Below are 18398 nucleotides of genomic sequence, written 5' to 3' on the forward strand. Positions count from 1 at the left end.
TCCTCTACGGTTTCTGGCTTTAATCTCATGATTAGAAGAGATTGTTTTTTTTCCTTCTCAAGATGCAATTCTGTGTCTTAGTCTATTATTTTTAAGATTTTTACCTTTTAATCCTTCTGGAATTTATTTTTATATATTTTGAAAGCTAGGACTTTAACTAAATCCTTTTTCCATATGAATATTCAGCATCCTAATATGCTAGAGTCAATGATTTGTACTTTCCCAGTGATTCAAAATGGTGCCTTTATCATACATACAAGGGTCTATTCTTGACTCACTGCTGTGCCTCACTGATACATTTTTCTGTTCCTGTACTAGTTCTACTTTGTTTTAATACATTTATACTTAATATAATATAGTATGTTAGAGCAAATCTCCTAATGCTCACCATTATAATTTATTTATATCTTCTTTGCATCTTTCAGCAATGCTTAAGAAGTTTCTTTGTGCAGAATCTTTCACACTGCTTATTTAGTCCCAGGCTTCATTTATTGCTTATTCAATGCTACTGTGAATAGGGGTTTTTCTTTATATATTTTTTAACTGGTTATTACTGCTTTTAGAAAAGTATACCCACACACATCTGTGCATGTGTGTATGCATGTCAATTGTTACTAGACACCTTAACTAAACTTTCTTATTTCTTCATAAAGCTCTTCAGTTGATTTTTGGAATTTCTGAATTAAAAAATTTACATGCACAAACAACAATAGTTTCACTTTTTATAACACTTACCTTTCCTGATTCATTTTCTTTTCTTACCACATGGTTTAGAATCTCCAAAATAATGCTACGTGTTGTGGTAAAACCTTCTATCTTTCTCATTCCTTTAATGGGAATGCATTTAGTGCCATTATACTAATACTAATACTAAATGTCATTATACTAATAAACAATAGTACTATGCTTATTCTTATCTAAAGAATGATTTTTAATTACATTAAGACAATTTCCTTCTATTCCTACTTTACTAAAAGCCTTTTAAAAAAAATCAAGAAGAGATGTTAAATATTATGGTGTTATCTTAATAATTAAGAAAATGAAAAGAAAATGCTAGATTAAAATGGATTGCCAAAGGACATTTAACCTCTTAAATCTCCTTTACTATGGTTTTCTTAAAGATTGTTCTACTATCCAGACAGCGCTTGACTGGTCCTGGTTTACCAAGCTACTGCACATAAATTCTCAGTATACCACACACTGATAGTTTGCTCCCTGCTGGTATGAGCACAGCAGGTTTGGCTAAAAAAGAATTTTGGGATTGGCAGATGTTTGTTTTGGATCTAAAGAAAAGTCCCCCCCTCTACCTGCTACCCTCCTATCCATTGAAAGGATTGAATAGCCGTGTAACATTTATTATCTTTTTTGCAGCTTATTTGGTATGTGATTGAAGCATTAAGAATGTGAAAGTCTCATTGTTCAGCCTCGTCTTCATTTGCAAATGAAAACAAGACAATCACCTACCTTGGAGAAGGTACATGGGTACACAGTCTGTGTCCAGGTATAGAAGCTTCAGTTCTGATACTTATTGTTCTCCTAAAATTAAAAATGAAACAAAAAGTTGTAATGGCTCAGCTTTAGAAAAATATTCCTTCACCTCAATTCCTAGATTGTTTTTGTTTTTGTTTTATTTATTTATTTGACAGACAGAAATCACAAGTAGGCAGAGAGGCAGGCAGAGAGAGGAGGAAGCAGGCTCCCCGCTGAGCGGAGAGCCTGATGTGGGGCTTGATCCCAGGGGGATCATGACCTGAGCTGAAGGCAGAGGCTTTAACCCACTGAGCCACCCAGGCACCCCACTTCTTAGATTTTTAAAGGCTTCTGTTAAAGGGTTGCTGGGGGCGGGGGCATGTTTACCGGTCATCTCATTGTCTCTCATTATCATGATCACCACCGATTTCCAAATCTATTTTTTCACATTTAACGGTATGTTTCCAAACCCGAATTTAAGCACATACAGCTTTAGGAATTCGTGGCGAATAGCATCCCATTTACGAATTTGGATCCTTATATCATAAATGTGGAGATTTTTATAGGTTAAATAATGTGCTGTTTTGCCCACTAATTGTTTCATAGGTGTTATGCATTCCAACTAGATTTCCATTTGTAAGCCTGAGGCATCATAAATACTCAATAAAAGTAGATTCTCTGGGATATCTAGGAGTAGAGAGCATATAAATTGCTCAGTGGCAAGAATTACAGGTTTTTAAAAATCAGCAAAGGATTTTAGAGATTACCTCCATTCTTTTCATGTCGCAATTAAGGATGGATAAGGTTATACTAGTTGATCTTTAAACAGGAATTCTGTTTCAATTGCCTTTTCTCGTTTAAATGCTAATATCAGTCACTAAAAGGTGGCAAAGATTGTTGAACCTATATAAAAGATTGTTATGCCACCAATGATTTACTAATGGACAATATTTCTATGCACATATCATATAGATTATCGGTAGATTGTTGCTTATAGATCTGAGTAAACATTACTGAAGACTTCTTTATGTTCTCCATGCATGACTTTCTGGGACAATGACCTGGATGAGTGTCACTTCGCTATTTACTATATAACATATTTTTTGTACAAACTTCAGAAAAAATCTTGCTCCTGTCAATATGCAGATTAATATACAGAAAGACATAATTTAGTTTCAAGTTACAAGAAAGAGATCTTTCTGAATTATAAAAGAGATGTACTTATAAAATTAAATTGATATTGTCTGACATATTTTTCTAGAAATGAAATTTCAGCCCATAAAAAAATAGAATAGTATGTTTCATTAATCTAAAAAAAATCTGCATTTAGAATACTAAATTCATTTTCTTAGTCTCTTATTACAGCTGCTCCTGATTTCTCAGTAAGCCTTAAATATGAAACATTGGTGGGGAAAAGTAGAGGAGGTTATATTTGGGTCTTTAAGTGCAAAGTTGAGAACAAATCAATATCTTCTCTTTACTATTAGATCTATGTTAGAAGGTATATATCTTTTAATTCATATATATATTCCTTCATATATATATGTATGTAGGTATAAAGAAAACCCTATATAGACATCTCAGAAAAACATTTCAGAGAAAGATGAAAATTGTCCCAAAATATTATGAAGCCCCCAAAATACTAATAGAATTTATCTCAATTAACAGATGAAAAAATTGACAGTGAGTAGCAATATCACCAAGGCCGTTATTACCAGTAGTTAATTGATTGTATAAATGAAACTGTCCCTAAGTGGTTTGTTTTACAAAGATGTCATCTTGCAATGAAGTTGGAGAGAATTTATATATAAATAACACAAGAAATAATGATTTCTAAGCAGGCAAGTGATCCTGTAGTCTTTTTTTCCTAAACTGTGTCTTACTCCATCCTAAATAATTTTTCTTTCATCTAACAGCAATATGAAAATGTCAATTGAATTTTTTTCTCCTAAAGACCTTGTTTCCTGAATATTGGTGGCCAGCTGAGATAAGTTCTTGTCATCTTTCTTTCAGATTTTAGCTTATTTTACACTGTGTTTGAAGATGTTAAATAATTTTAGAAAAACAGTTCATTTTTCAAAAGAAGAAATTACAGCCCAAAATACACATACTAAATTGGTTGGATCACAAGGCAGGAAATGGAGTGCTTTATACTCTGAATTCTTGAGTATTTAGCTGTGCTTAGTTTTTCTGAGCAGTTGCCCTACTCTTAAGAGAAGCTAAGAAACAGCAGGGCTGTTTGAGATAATTACACAGTACACTCAACTCTAATTCATATACAGCCATCAAGTTTTTATAGGTTCCTATTTGTGATGCTATATCTAAGGAGTTTTTTTTTTTTTTTACAGTTTTCAAGTCAAATTCCTATCTTTTGGGGATTATAATTCAGTTATAAAATGTTTCTCCTAGACTGAAACTCAATGTATAAAGTCTTGGCCAGAATAAAAACATTATTAGAAATTTCCATAAATGTCACTTACACTTTGTAAAATAGTAAAACCATATCATTAGGACATACTCAGATGTGACTTATAGTTATGTGTTTCTTATTTCCTTGTTACTTGTTTATGTATAAATATGTTCACCTACCTTTTTAAAAATCGGGCTTTTTTTATTATACCATTCAGATTACATTTTTAAATAAATTTAAAAAACAAAACATTGATTTTTTATTTGCAAATGCTTAAGTATCAAACCCTAACATATAATGTACACAGTTCAATGCAAAGTTGAGTGTAGGGAAGTAACATTTTATATGACCAAATGGGTTTGTAACATATATGCACTCTTCATGTAATTGTGTGTGTGTGTGTGTATGTGTGTGTGTGTGTTGGTATCATTTCGTCAGACTCTTTTTTTGCCACATCATTTATTTACATGGGAGAAAACAAAGTATATTCTAGGTCAGTTTTGAAATGAATCAAGCATTTGTAGCCTAGGTATTTTAGCAGGCATGTTCAAAAAGAAGCAATTTTTAAGCCAATGTCTGTACTAAATATAAGAATATTTAAAAAAAAGAAAAATTTTATAAAATATAGGGCTAAAGTATTTCTTAGCTTCCATTACAATTTAATACATAATTGCAGATTATATATTATCTTTTCTATCATGATACATTCTGTGGTCCCCCAGGAACCAAATTTTTCTTTGGACTTGCTTGAAAGTAAGATTGAGTCCGAAATCCCTATGTTTTAAACAAGACCAATCAAATCCAAGAGAGAATGCTTACTAACCAATGTCAAGCAAGCAATAAAACAAACAAAAAAACCCATTTGCTGGTCTATTAGCTCATTTGCTAAAATTAAATGGGCAAGGCTTCTGTTTTAAGGTTGGCACGAGGTAAAACCCTCCATGAATAACAAATAGCCAGGATGCTGTATAATAATTCTGGGTATAAACATTGATAAAACAATGTGAATGCAATTAACTTTACAGCTCATCTCATGAATCCGTACTGGCATCTGTTCTGCCCCTCCTCACAGAGTTTTGTGCCAACCTTTACTCCCAAATTGCCCATGTAGACTAGACCAATGATTGCAATGCAATTAGACTGATGAGAATCAGGAGAATTGTAAAAATATCTACTGATAACTCCTCACTTGGTTTTATCTCTACAAGACTAAATAAAACTATTGCATTTCAGAATTTTTTTTTAAAGATTTTATTTATTTGACAGAGAGAGAGAGAGAGCACAAGCAGAGGAGCAGCAGACAGAGGGAGAAGGAGAAGCAGGGAGCCTGATCCTAGGATCTTGACCCGAGCCAAAGGCAGACCCTTAATTGACTGAGTCACCCAAGCACCCCAAAACCCTGCATTTCAAATATAAATTTTTTTCTTTTACTTCCCGATTTTCTTCAGCTAATATTTTTAAAAGTAGGTTAAACTGGCAATGACTTCATCTAAAAATGGCATCTAATTTAAAAAACATACATTTTCTTGCTATGTATTAAATTTGTTGAATTTTCCATTCTTAGGTGACACAACACTTATTTATAAAACCATTTATAAAAATGGTTTTATAAATAAGTATTTATATTTGCCTCACCAAAAAAAGAGGCAAGATGAATATGGCCAATTGTTTTACTTTCATACTTCAGAGCATTGAGGACAATGTACTCAGTGAATAATCTAATCTTCAAAACAGATCTATTTGAGGAAGCAGTAAAGTACAAGCAATAAAAGACCTCTCTCTCTAGAGTTCTGTATTATTTTTCTTATAAATTATATCATGTTATATCATATTATATCAATTAATCCCCAGAGAGAGGCAGACTTTTACGAACATACCACTTCTTATGTTTAGTGCTCATTTGTTAAAGAGGCAACAAAGATGACAAGGCTGAGTTCGTCACTGGTCCGGTTACTGCTGTCTGTATCTTTACAAACTACAAAAACAGAGTTGGAAAGAGAAAATGAACTACTTTCATTACGCACTTACTGTGCTACACACTGTTGTCAATGCTTTATGAATATTAGCTCATTTAATCTTAATAGTCCTGTTAGGTAGCAGCAGCCTTTATTATCCTCTGCTGGAGGTCAGCCAGCTGGTAGGTGTTAGAGCTAGGAGCTGAACCCAAACAATGGGGCACCCAGTTCTGTATTTTAATCCCTATGCTATGCTGCTGCTATGGGATGTTAGCCGAAAAAGTTCAGTGACTTCTAGATTCCTGGATGCCACTTCCTTTATTTATTTATTTTTTTACAGATTTATTTATGAGAGAGAGAGAGAGTGCACAGTTGAGGAGGGGAGGGGCCAGAGGGAGAGGGAGAGAAAATTTAGAGCAGACTCTCCACTGAGCACAGAGCCCCAAGTGGGGCTTGATCCCAGGACCCTGAGATCATGACCTAAGCCGAAACTAAGAGTTGGTTGTTTTACCGACCCAGTGACCCATGCAGCCCCTGAATACCACTTCTGAATGTAGTTAAATAACCCGTGTCCCCTCACCCCACCTGAACTCCACGATAAAATCTCCAAGTTCTTCCGTGTAGGTGTTGGAAGGGGATCTTATTTTGACAAATAGAATCCCCAAAGATAATCACTTTCTTTTTCGTAGTACTTATGGGTTTCTGTGAAACACAAACAGAAATTTAGAGAAATATCATGCATAACGTCTACCAGATGCCAAGTAGACATAATTCAATATTGTGCCTATTACACAATATCATATATTACATAATAATTACACAGTATTCTGTAATAAATAATGTTTCTAGAGCACCTCCTTTTTTAAGATAATGCATCTAAATTCTCATCCTAACTAATACTGAGTATTTTATTTAGGAAATCTTCCCTTATTGGGCACCTGGATGGCTGTCAGTTGACCTTTTGATTCTTGGTTTTGGCTCAGGTTGTGATCTCAGGGTCATGAGATTGAGCTCTGTGTGGGGCTCTGAGCTCAGCGCAATCTGCTGATTGCGGTTGTCTCCCTCTCCCTCTGCCCCACCCCCACTCACACGTTTCTCTCTCTCTCTCTCAAAATAAATAAACCTTAAAAAAGTAAAAAGGAATCTTCCCGTATTAGTTAAAATGTATTATTGGGAAAAGGGCATTAATTTTCTTTCAAAATTAAAAATAATCGGAAGTCTTCAGAGAAAAATTTTTATGTCAATTGCATTTGAGAAGGAAAGAAATTTACAAACCATAGAATCTTTGAGCTGAAAGAAATTTTAGAAATCAAAGTCCCACTATAAACAATATCTGTAGTTTTGGGCTGCCCGATATCCACTCTCCTCTCTGCTGATGATGCTCTGGTTTTCTTAGAGAATCCCCTGCTCTCCATGCTCAGTCCTTGTAATTGAGTGGGACTGATTGTACTTCCAGTCCCTGCTTTGATATATGACTGAGGGCTGGTCGATCATAGTAATTCTCAGCAGTTTCAGAACTGCAGTCTGGGAAGCAAAGTTCTGTCTCACTGGAGGGACTGAAGAGTGTTAGACATCCACTTCAGACTGTTGGGATCTGTCCTGCCAACCCGAGAATGAGAACATTTGCCTGAATAAAACCAGCACGTTGGAAAGCAAAGCCAAAAGCTGGAAAGAGACCAAGTCTGGATGAAGTTTGAGCCCCCAGGATAGATCTCTTTAAGCTCTATCCATAAAGTCCACTGAAAACAATAAATGTCACCATATTTATTCCTGTTTAACTGCCATCTAATTAGTATCTGATTAAACACTTCAAATTACAGGAACATTGTACCTCAGAAGGAAACTAGTGCCATTTTCAGCATCAGTATGTTTCCAGATTTCGATTATATTGAACACAAATTTGTTTCTCTTCTAATTTTTCTTTTGATGCCCTGCCTTTGGGTGATAAAGCAAGTAAATCTAATGTCTTTTTTATAGGACAGTCCATCACATAGATATATCACCTATCCTCTTAGTCTTCTATCATGAAACAGCTACAACTGAGAAGATTATAAATATATTTTTAATGGGGTGCCTGGACGGCTCAGTGGGTAAAGCCTCTGCCTTCAGCTCAGGACATGGTCTCAGGGTCCTGGGATTGAGCCCCGCATCGGGGGTCTCTGCTCAGCAGGGAGCCTGCTTCTCCCTCTCTCCCTCTCTGCCTGCCTCTCTGCCTACTTGTGCTCTCTCTCTGTTAAATAAATAAATAAAATCTTAAGATATGTCTATATATATATGTATGTATCTGTATGTATATACATATATATTTATTATATAAGGCTTTCAGTGAAATCACTCAAGAAAAAACTGAGATTTGTATATTTTAATAACAATGTATTTTCATTAGTCATCCCATTAATAATGTTTTGGAGACAAAAAAAAAAAAAACACACAAAAAAAACACTGCTAATTAGCTGGGGTTAAAGAGTGAGTTTGTTAGATGCATGGGACCCAACCTGACAATTAAGGTTGAGCATGTGATGAAAAATCCCACCTGCTCTGGGGCGCCTGGGTAGCTCAGTGGGTTAGGCCGCTGCCTTCGGCTCAGGTCATGATCTCAGCAGTCCTGGGATCGAGTCCCGCATCGGGCTCTCTGCTCAGGAGGGAGCCTGCTTCCCTCTCTCTCTCTCTGCCTGCCTCTCCATCTACTTGTGATTTCTCTCTGTCAAATAAATAAATAAAATCTTAAAAAAAAAAAAATCCCACCTGCTCAATATTATCTTCTGAAAGTTATATGAATTAAAGTCAAAGGTTAAATGAATATCCCCTAAAGGATCTAGTTAAAATTAAATTGTTTAATTTAAGGTAGATATATCAATTTGCATTGATTCATTAACAGCAATTAATTCCTTCTCAGCCATTAGAGAAAACAGAATAGATGACAGGACAGTTTTAAGGAGATGGGGACAGAGAGGAACTTTCCTACATCAGGTGACACCTGAAGGGAACTTTAAGTAAAAAATTAGGTGGGGCCTGCTGTGCAGATGTCAGGGTATGAGCAGATAATGATAGTGTTATTAAAACGATAAACCTGCTGCTTAGTTCCTTGTAGCGGAGGGGTCTTGATTTATCTCCAAAGTACGTGTGTGTGTATGTGTGTATATATAAATAAATATGTATATACAGTCATTTCACCAAGAGTTGTCCTGTTTTCTCGAAAAGAGTATTGGTGAAAAAAGTATTGGTATCGAATTAATGACAAGCTAGATCTAATTATTATTGGCAATCCCTGAATGAAAATAAACCTAGAAAGATTTTAAAATATCCCATCTCCTGTTAAACTGATAAAAGCATTTCTCACTTAATTTTTTTCTGGTGCAACTGTGCAATATTAGATATGGTACATTAATAGCAGAAATAAGAGTGACAATTTAAAGATGTGTGTTTGTTTTTGTTTTCTCTTGCTGCTATAGTAAATTGCCATAAGAGGGGTGGCTTAAATAATACAAATCCATTATCTTACAGTTTTGTAGTTCTGACATGGGTCTTTCCAGGCTAACATCAAACTTTGGTAGGCTTCACTGCTTTCTAGAAGTTTTAGGAGAGAATCCATTTTCTTGTCTTTTCTTGTCTTTTCTAGATGCTGAGTAAGTATATTTCTTGGCTCCTGGCCCCTTCCTCCATCTGGAAAGCCAGCAGTAGTGGTTGTAGTCCTTTTTTTCCCCCCGACCTTTCTTTTCTTTTTTCTGCTTTTAGGAACTCAGTAATTACATTGAACCCACTTAGATCATTCAGAATAATTTCTCCATCTCAGGATTAGTTGCTTAGTAATCTTAATTTTCATTTGCCATGTAAGTAATATTTTTTACACATTCCAGGGATTAGGACATGATTATCTTTGGGGAGCCAATATTCTGCTTACTGGAGTCTATTACATAGGATATGTACATTCCTGAAAAGCCTCATGTTCTGTTAAGTAACACACTAAAAATAATAGGGCATGTAGTACAGGCATGAAAGAGGCAATTAAAAACCTATGTAGTTTAATGACCAGAACACTAAAAATCCTTTAAAAAGTACTAGTTAAAATGGCATACAGAATCTCTAATAAATATGTACTACTTTAAATATAGGACTTTCCTTTAAAAATCAGGCTGGAATGGGGCAACTGGGTGGCTCAGCCATGAAGTGTCTGCCTTTGGCTCAGGTCATGATCCCAGAGTACTGGGATGGAGCCCCGCATCAGGCTCCCCGCTCTGCGGGAAGCCTGCTTCTCACTCTCCCACTCCCCCTGCTTGTGTTCCCTCTCTCGCTGTCTCTCTCTCTGTCAAATAAATGAAAACATCTTTAAAAAAAATCAGGATGAGGAGAAATGTACCAGGATGGAAGCAGGTGTAAGGAATGAGTGAAATTACTGAGTTGCAAAGTTACAAAGTCAAAGCAAAATGTGCACAAGATAAGAGAAATCATATAACGAGCATTTCCAATAGTCACATGGCATGTGGCCCAACTGAACCAAGAGCAATGGCTCAAAGCGCATACGTAGACTATGCCACCACTGCTTTCTGTATTCAGGCATGTTGTCTGTTTTATGTTTGGCCATTGTCACTTGGAAAACCAAACCATTAATGTGCTGAGAAAGTTATGTAAGAATCAAGGGACTTTCTGTGCTGTACCAAAATCTTCCCTTTTTGGCGTTTGCATTTGAACTAATCCTCTAATTATATCTTCAAAAGCAAATTGTGTTGCAGTGCGTAAGCTTCTTGCAAAGCTTGGAGTACCAAATAAAGTCAAGGTTACTTCAAAGTCCCAAGATATTAATTTACCATCATTGTCAATGACTCATGACTGTGAGTCAGTCATTATGGGCTGAATATATTTCATGGAAGAGGACAACTGAATTTTTGGCATTATCTTAGGCGTACTCGAAGTATTTGCGGAGGAAATATCATGAAGTCATTTCAGAATTTTAAATAACCATGCATACTGGGGAGTCATATGTCAAGAACTCAGTATGTGTCCCCTCTAAAAGGAGATAGACTATAACTTATAAAATCCAGTCACCTGTGTCAAGAGGCCATACCAAAAGCAGTAATACTTCAAGGCCTAATAATGAGGGGAAAGTGAAAGCTAAATGATAATGCCCTTTTTGAAGGACAAGGGTACTAAGAAAGAAAGAAGTATATTGTGAGAATTGAAACCTGGAGGAGTAGATTAAGAGACCTGAGAGTATGTCATTTTTAATAAGGAGCACCTTATTAAATGGGAAATTAGTATGAAACTATGAGAGCGTACCTCTACTCCACTTGTATCCCTAATAATTGATTTCTCTGGCTTACTTATTAATTCATCAGAATATCCAATGTTCCTCTCTTGGCTAGGCACAGTGTTAAGTACTGAGGATACAGTGGTGAATATTAAGAGGTAGTTCCAGCCCTCGTACATATAGTTGGTAAAACAGACATTAAGCAATTTATCTCTCTAATATAATGACAATCTGTGAAAAGTGTTACCAAGGAAAAGAACAATGTTATGGAAACACGGAAGAAGGTTACATGATCTAGTGGGGGGTGTAGCATTGGATATTTGAGTTTACATTTATTTTTAAAAAATATTTTATTTATTTATATATTTGAAAAACAGAGACCGCAAGCAGAGGGGACAGAGAGAAGCAGGCTCCCCGAAAAGAAGGGAGCCCAGCATGGGCCTCCATCCTAGAACTCTGGGATCATGACCCAAGCTGAAGCCAGATGCTTAACCCACTGAGCCACCCAGGCATCCCTTGATTTTACATTTAAATGATTATCACAAAGCCCTGGGCCATGGGACTCTAAGTGAATGATGTTTCTCGTGCTCAAGGCAATGGCAAGGATAGCATATATTTTATATTTGTACCGAACTTGAATCAACTTCTTTGATTTTTTGATTTCTTTTGCTTTAACAAATCGTGCTTGACTACCAATAACATGTGAAGACCATTACTAGTTGAAAAATGGACAGCATCCAGGCACAATTCTAAAACTGACACATTGATACATTAAAACTCGTTCTATTGAATTCTTTTATTTAAAACTTCGTATTTATCCCTTTTGAGCATCTATTTTGTTATGCCATATGACCACTAGGGGGCAGTACTGCCCTTTGTTAGAAAAGAGCTTTGGCAAGCCCAGATTTTCCTTGTTAAAAGTTGGGGGTTGGGAAGGAAGAAGGAACAGCTTTCTCTACTTTGGCAATGAAAGAGAAAAAAATAGAGACTTTCAAAATAAGATGGGATTGCATATTATGGCAAAGGCCAGCTTTACAGAGAGATTTTTTAACTGTTTGCTTTTAATCACTCTTAATTGAAAGTCTACACAAAAATACAAATTAAGAATACCTGATCAATGAGTTACCCTTGACTGTGTTACACTATAAATTTAATTTAAAATTGGTATTGTTTTAATCTATGTCATCAAAGATATTTGGAAAACGTACCTTTTAGTCAGAAAGACCTACGAGCTACTGTATCATCTACTATATAAAATGAATTTGTAGAGAGGACCTAATTGTTAATGTAATTTCTCATTCTATTTCAAAGAACAGTAATTTTTAAAAATGTGACTATCAATACACAAATTATCTTCATTAATTTTAAATGATACTGTAGAAAATCTATAAAGTATAAACAAGAAAAAATTATAAATCTGCTTTGTGAGCAATTGATAAACATAATACTTGGCTTTTCTTGCAGTGGTCTTAATTAGCTTTAATCTACATGCATCTAAGAAAGACACCATTTGGTAAATTCTGTGAACACTTTTATTTTACTTTCCTGATGTGTTCTACTAGATATATTTGTGTTTTAGATGATCGGATTAACATATAAAGTGTCAAAAATATTTCAAGTAGTATCTGATACAAATCCTTTCATAGTATTTGACATTAATTTAGCTATGTTATACTTCCTTTGCCTTTATTATTGCTATATCTTACTACTACTTGAGCATTGGCAAAGAAAAGATACACACAATTATTTTACACCTGGTTTTAGAATTTGGGGGCACAAAGATTTAGAGTAGAACAGCTTCTTGATTGTATGTTTTAGGAATGTCAGTCACCACATTAGTCAATGAAGCTTGTATTCTCTCGTTTTCTTCCCTTAGATAAAATATAAACTTTTCTTTTACCATGATGGTGACTTGAAGAACTGACCTTGAAGAAAGCTGTAGTTACTGTATAGGCTCAGTGCTGTAGTATTTCCATATGGAAACTTCCAGTAAAAATGCTGGCATAGATCTTTATGTGTTAATGCTGCTTAGAACAAACTGCAAATAGGACTGACTTATATAAGTCCTTAAATGATTACAGACCAGGAATAGGTACCATTTGCTGATAATAGAGTGGTTGTTGCTGCCCTTCTACTTCCCAGTTTGGCTCTGTTTCTCATTCCACGTGGACTTTGCGATCATAGCCCAAGAGAGATCAAAATGTATAATTTAAAATGACCTGCAGTTGATTTGATCAATAAAATGTATTTAATTATGTGACACTGACATTCTATGGAATGTATAATATTCCTTGATGGCAAGTTTTCTAGTTTCACAGGTATGTCTATAATGCATGTTTATATTGTGAAACAGGACAATATCTGCCCTTGCTCTTACACACACATACATGCTTCTGGAAATACTTCCGATTTCTGGGACTCTAAAGGAACATCCATCATTCTTCTCTGCAGTTAAAACCTGAAGGGCAAGTGAATGTTCAGTAAAATGAAATATATAAAAGGTAATTTTGTCCATCCCATTTAAAAAGCTCAGGAACAAAAGGAAGATGATTGAGGTTGGGTTTTCAATTCCCTGTGTTAGAGTTGCTGGCTCTCCAGGAAGGGGAGGCTTAAGGAAAATAATAAAAAATAAAAAAATAATAATGTAGATAGCCTTTAGTCATGGAGACTTAAAACAAGAACTCAGAAACAGTTGGCCTAAGAAAAATCAGTTGTCCTGAGGATGTGTGAATTAAAATAGAATTATGAAGCTAACTTATAATAGCTTTATGAGTTCAGATATGTCAGAAAACAGAAAGGGTGAGAGAATTTATTTCCATATGACCGACAAGATGTTGTCAAATTGCCAGCCCCTTCAGGAAAATGTGCTCTCTATGAATGCAAAAATAAGTTATTTCTGAAACATTTTTTTTTTTTAAGCTTTTAAGATTATGACTATCCCCACTTCTTGGGCACATCTCTGATTCACATATACATTAATTTACTTATGAAACATCTATCAGATACCTTCTTCATACCAAACACTTAAGTAGGCACTTTGTGATCAGAAGCCAGAAATACTGAGTCAAATAAAGCTATAAAATGCCAGACTTACCTGCTTTTGAGTTTGTCTGAGCTGCCAGTCATTTATCTCCTAGCGAAGGGATATTTACTCATTTTGTGTGTATTTTACTTCTACTAACAATGAGTGCCTAAATTATTTCATGGTATTATGTGGGTTTATTATTTATTCACTTTGGGAATCTTCAGAACAGCACAGGGAGCTCAACTTTTGTATTAAAGCAGTATGTGGAGAATATTTCACGGATGTTGTACCTAAATCCAAAATAAACTTGGGTCCTGACAAAAGCCAATACAAAGAGCTTTTAATTGTAATAGACTTGTTCTTCACAAAAAATGAGACATACCAAATTATTTGACCACATTTTAAATGAAATTGTTTTTTTCTCATGGTATTTTCTCTTGTGCAATCTTTTAAATTATGCTAAAAGCAAAATCACTTTTTTAAAGTCAGGGTTGGATAGCCTGCTACAACGTAACCAGGAACTTTTGGCATAAAATATTATTCTGTAACATCTTGTTAATTGTTACTATTTAAATCAGATTGCATTTATTCAATGTGCTTAATTCTTGTTTCTAATATTTTATCTTGCAATGCTCGTGGGTTTAACACTTATTTCATGAGTTGCCCTTTCACCTTTGTAAGCTTGCTGATTGTTCACATCTGGTATTGCTGTTTGATTGATCTTAGGGCATCCTGTTCCTTAAATCTCAGTTTCTTTCTTTCCTTTCTTCAATAATCTCTGTTCTTCTTGGTCCTAGAGTTATTTTATGACTCTTCTAATGTTTAATAAGCATTCTTCATAGGTTTCTCAAAATTTTAAATTATGGTTCAGTGGTTTTTATTTTTTTTTAAACTTTCAAACATGATTAAATACTCAAAAGTAGTTGAAACTATATGATTGGGTAAACTCTATGCATAGAATTCTTTTTTTTTTATGCATAGGATTCTTATAAATATTTTTACTCATTGTATAAAATTCAATGTAAGTGCACATGTTTAACATTACAAGTAGAAATTCTAGACTTAATTATAAGAAGGCTAAGTAAATGCAGGCTCAGAGACACAATTCATATGCACTGTCACTATGATCTTGAGGCCTGTCATTGTCAATATTTATAAATTAACAGTTTTGATTTTCACATAAACACTTGTATAGCTTGAGTGATTTTTTTTTTCACCAAACGTTCAGAGTTTCCTATTGACACTTCTCCTTGCTGTACCCTAGAGAAAATATTCTTAAGTATTATTTACAGAGAATTGATGTCTTCATTTTTCTAGTCACCCATATTTAAATCTGTGTGTCATCCTTAACTCTATTCAATTATTCTGTCCTTCAGTCACTAAATCCTACAAATTCTTCCTAAATAATGGCCTGAGCCTCCTTCAGTCCCTCTAAATTCCCACTGAAATTGTCATTTAGTCCTATCTAAATTCCTAGAAAATATGCTCCTTCCTCCTTGGTTGGACATTCAAAATATTCCACAGTCTGGCTAAGGTTACCTTTCCAGGTTCAGCTCCCATTGGCTTCCAGTGTAAATTCTCCACGTCATTTCTTGGTCCACTTGTCTCTGTTTTATTTATTTATTTATTATTTAAATTCAAAATTGCCATTGTTTCAACATGTTACATGTATTTCTCTAGCTGTATCCTTTCCTGCCTAGAATCTCTGTCTCACTCCCTTTCATTTCTAAGGCCTCTTCAAAGAGTTACCCAGCAATCTGTATCACAGACGTCTAATGACTGGCCACCCTGTTAATTATCTTGGTATGTAGAAAAAAATCTGCCTCTTAAACTAGGTTATAGGAGTCATATTTATCCCATCTCCTTATCATCAATTTTTTGAAATGCCTTTATTTATCAAATATCCTTATTGATTATTTTAACACTACAAAGTGCCTAAATAATGATTACATATTTATTATTATGTCATCATGTCTCAGTGAAAATGTTATTAAATTTTCATGCCTATTGTTGTTATTATAGCAATATTATTTTCCTCCATGGAACATTGCCATCACCTGGCCCTTTGAATGTAAAGACAATAACAACACAAATTTAATTAAAAAATGTTATGTACTCCCTAACCAAGTGGATTCCCTTTTCATCAATAAGACAAAAGCTCTATTGAATGTGTTATTGCACTGATAAAGTAATTTCAAAATTAGATTACAATGCAAATGAGTTGGCTAGGTTGTATTTTTATTCTTGGTAGAAATATGAGGGGCCTGGTATGTGATTACGATGGACTTCTTAGTTAAAACGGACTCCTTCTGGCTTTAGAAATATGCTCTGAAAACACAAGCTGGCCATTAGTAAGCTCAGTGTTGAAGAGAATGCTTTTCTGTGTGGAGGAATACTAATTTGTTTATGTCATGGATGAAGCAGAAAAAAAGAAAGCCTAGAAATTTACATGTTGTACAAATAGTGGCAGCAGGGATTCTTATTGATGTTACAAAACATGTTTCATTTCGGATTAGATTTTTAACGACAAGGCACACAAACAAGGAAGAAGTCAGTTGAATGGATATAAAGCCAAGAGTAAAGGCAAATGTGTTTCTCAAGATTATTTTTGGTTTAAGAAACCCATGTGTTTGTTTTAAAAGTCATACTATTTTTGCTATTTTCCTTCAATGACAAAGAAATATCAATATGCTGAAAATTAAAGATACAATTTCCACAGACTCTTACAATGATCCTGTTGTTGAAGAAAAAGAAGAAGAAAAAGGGAGATGGGGAGAGTTATTGTTAAACCAAAGTAATTTCTTTACAAAGTCATTTTCAGCAGTCTATCAGGTCAGAATAAAATCCAAACAGGTAAAATCCAAACAGATTTTACTATCCCTTCTGTCTTAAAATAAGTTGGAGCTTTTGTGTACTATTTAAAAATGAAGAAAATTGTAGCTTTGTTTTAAAGATTTGCCATAACTTCAATTACCAAATATATGAAGTATATGGCATAAGGCAATAACCTCAGTTGCTTTTTTTTAAGATTACAAGGCATTTTTAAAAAATCTGGCATTGTTTTTTTTATAGTCAAGGAATAGTATGCTTACAAAACACAATGGTAAGGTATAACAAATAAATATTTTGGAATAAAACATGATTTATCTAAAGCTATATTTATAGATGAAAATATCTGCTAGCTTCTGCATACCACCTTAGTAGATTTGTTTCTGTAAATTACTTAAAAGTTGTATTAAATTGGATTAAGTTACATACCACACATATGAGAAAAATATTTAATAAATTACATGGAGAGGGTATAAATAATGTGTTAGGTTCCAGACTTTTTAAGATCATAATATCACATGTCTGAAGACATCTTACCAATTATCATTTATACTTTTGAAGTTTAGAAGTATGGTAATATAAACATAAACTAGCACAATTTCACCTTTATGAAAAAATTGTAACACATTTTAGATACCTTCTTATACACCAAATTGATAAAATGATGACAAAAATCTTCAGTTGTGTGCCATGTGAGTATATTATCAGTTAGAATAAAATTATGTGAAAAAGACAAAACACAAAAGAAGACATGTAAAAAGAATTAATGGCAAGTGCCTAAATATTTCTTGGCTTGTAAGCCTGGCAGGTGGTGTGTAGTGAAGTATATAACTGAGACTCAGCTTCTTTAGGGCAAGCTCTTGCCTTATGACGAGACTTTTAAATTTTAGGCTTGATGCAACACCTAACTGATAGTGTTTGTTGGATTCAGTTGAAAACCCATGGCAGGAACTATGGGTTAAATTTTAAAAATTTATTATTTTATATTATATACATACATATATATATATATATTTATATTTAAAATATTTATTTATTTATTTGAGAGAGAGAGCACAAGGGGAAGGGGTAGAGGGATAGAGAATCTCAAACAGACTCCATACTGAGCATGGAGCCCAACGTGGGGCTCGATCTCACAATCTGAGCTGAAACCAAGAGTGGGACACTTCATCCACTGTGCCCCCCAGGCACCCTGCAGCAACTATTGTAGTAGCCATTGAACTGTGTGAGACCAAAACACATGACACATTCCCACCTGGAAAGAGGTAGAAAACCAGTTTCACTCTTTCTGGGATCATCTTAACATCAGGTTGAACCTGATTAACCGTACTAATTCCATTTGGTATTCCCATACATATACTAATAAAATGTGTTTGGATTTCCATCTAAACATCAAAACTATGGACTTTGGAGAGCAAGAATTATCTTTTATTTATTTTTACGTAACCTCAATCTATCTAGTAG

The 18398-nt window shown here is 34.5% G+C and overlaps 1 long non-coding RNA gene across 1 annotated transcript in view; it reads right to left on the reverse strand.

Moving 5' to 3' along the window:
• Positions 1-18398, reverse strand: part of LOC309844359 — an 80151-nt gene that overhangs the window by 39383 nt on the left and 22370 nt on the right. The window contains exon 2 of the long non-coding RNA XR_014300634.1: positions 1465-1536. This is a non-coding gene — a long non-coding RNA (uncharacterized lncRNA). The remainder of the gene's footprint in view (positions 1-1464; positions 1537-18398) is intronic.

Source organism: Mustela nivalis (assembly GCF_964662115.1).
Source record: "Mustela nivalis genome assembly, chromosome: 11".
In the NCBI taxonomy this organism is placed as follows: Eukaryota; Metazoa; Chordata; class Mammalia; order Carnivora; family Mustelidae; genus Mustela; species Mustela nivalis.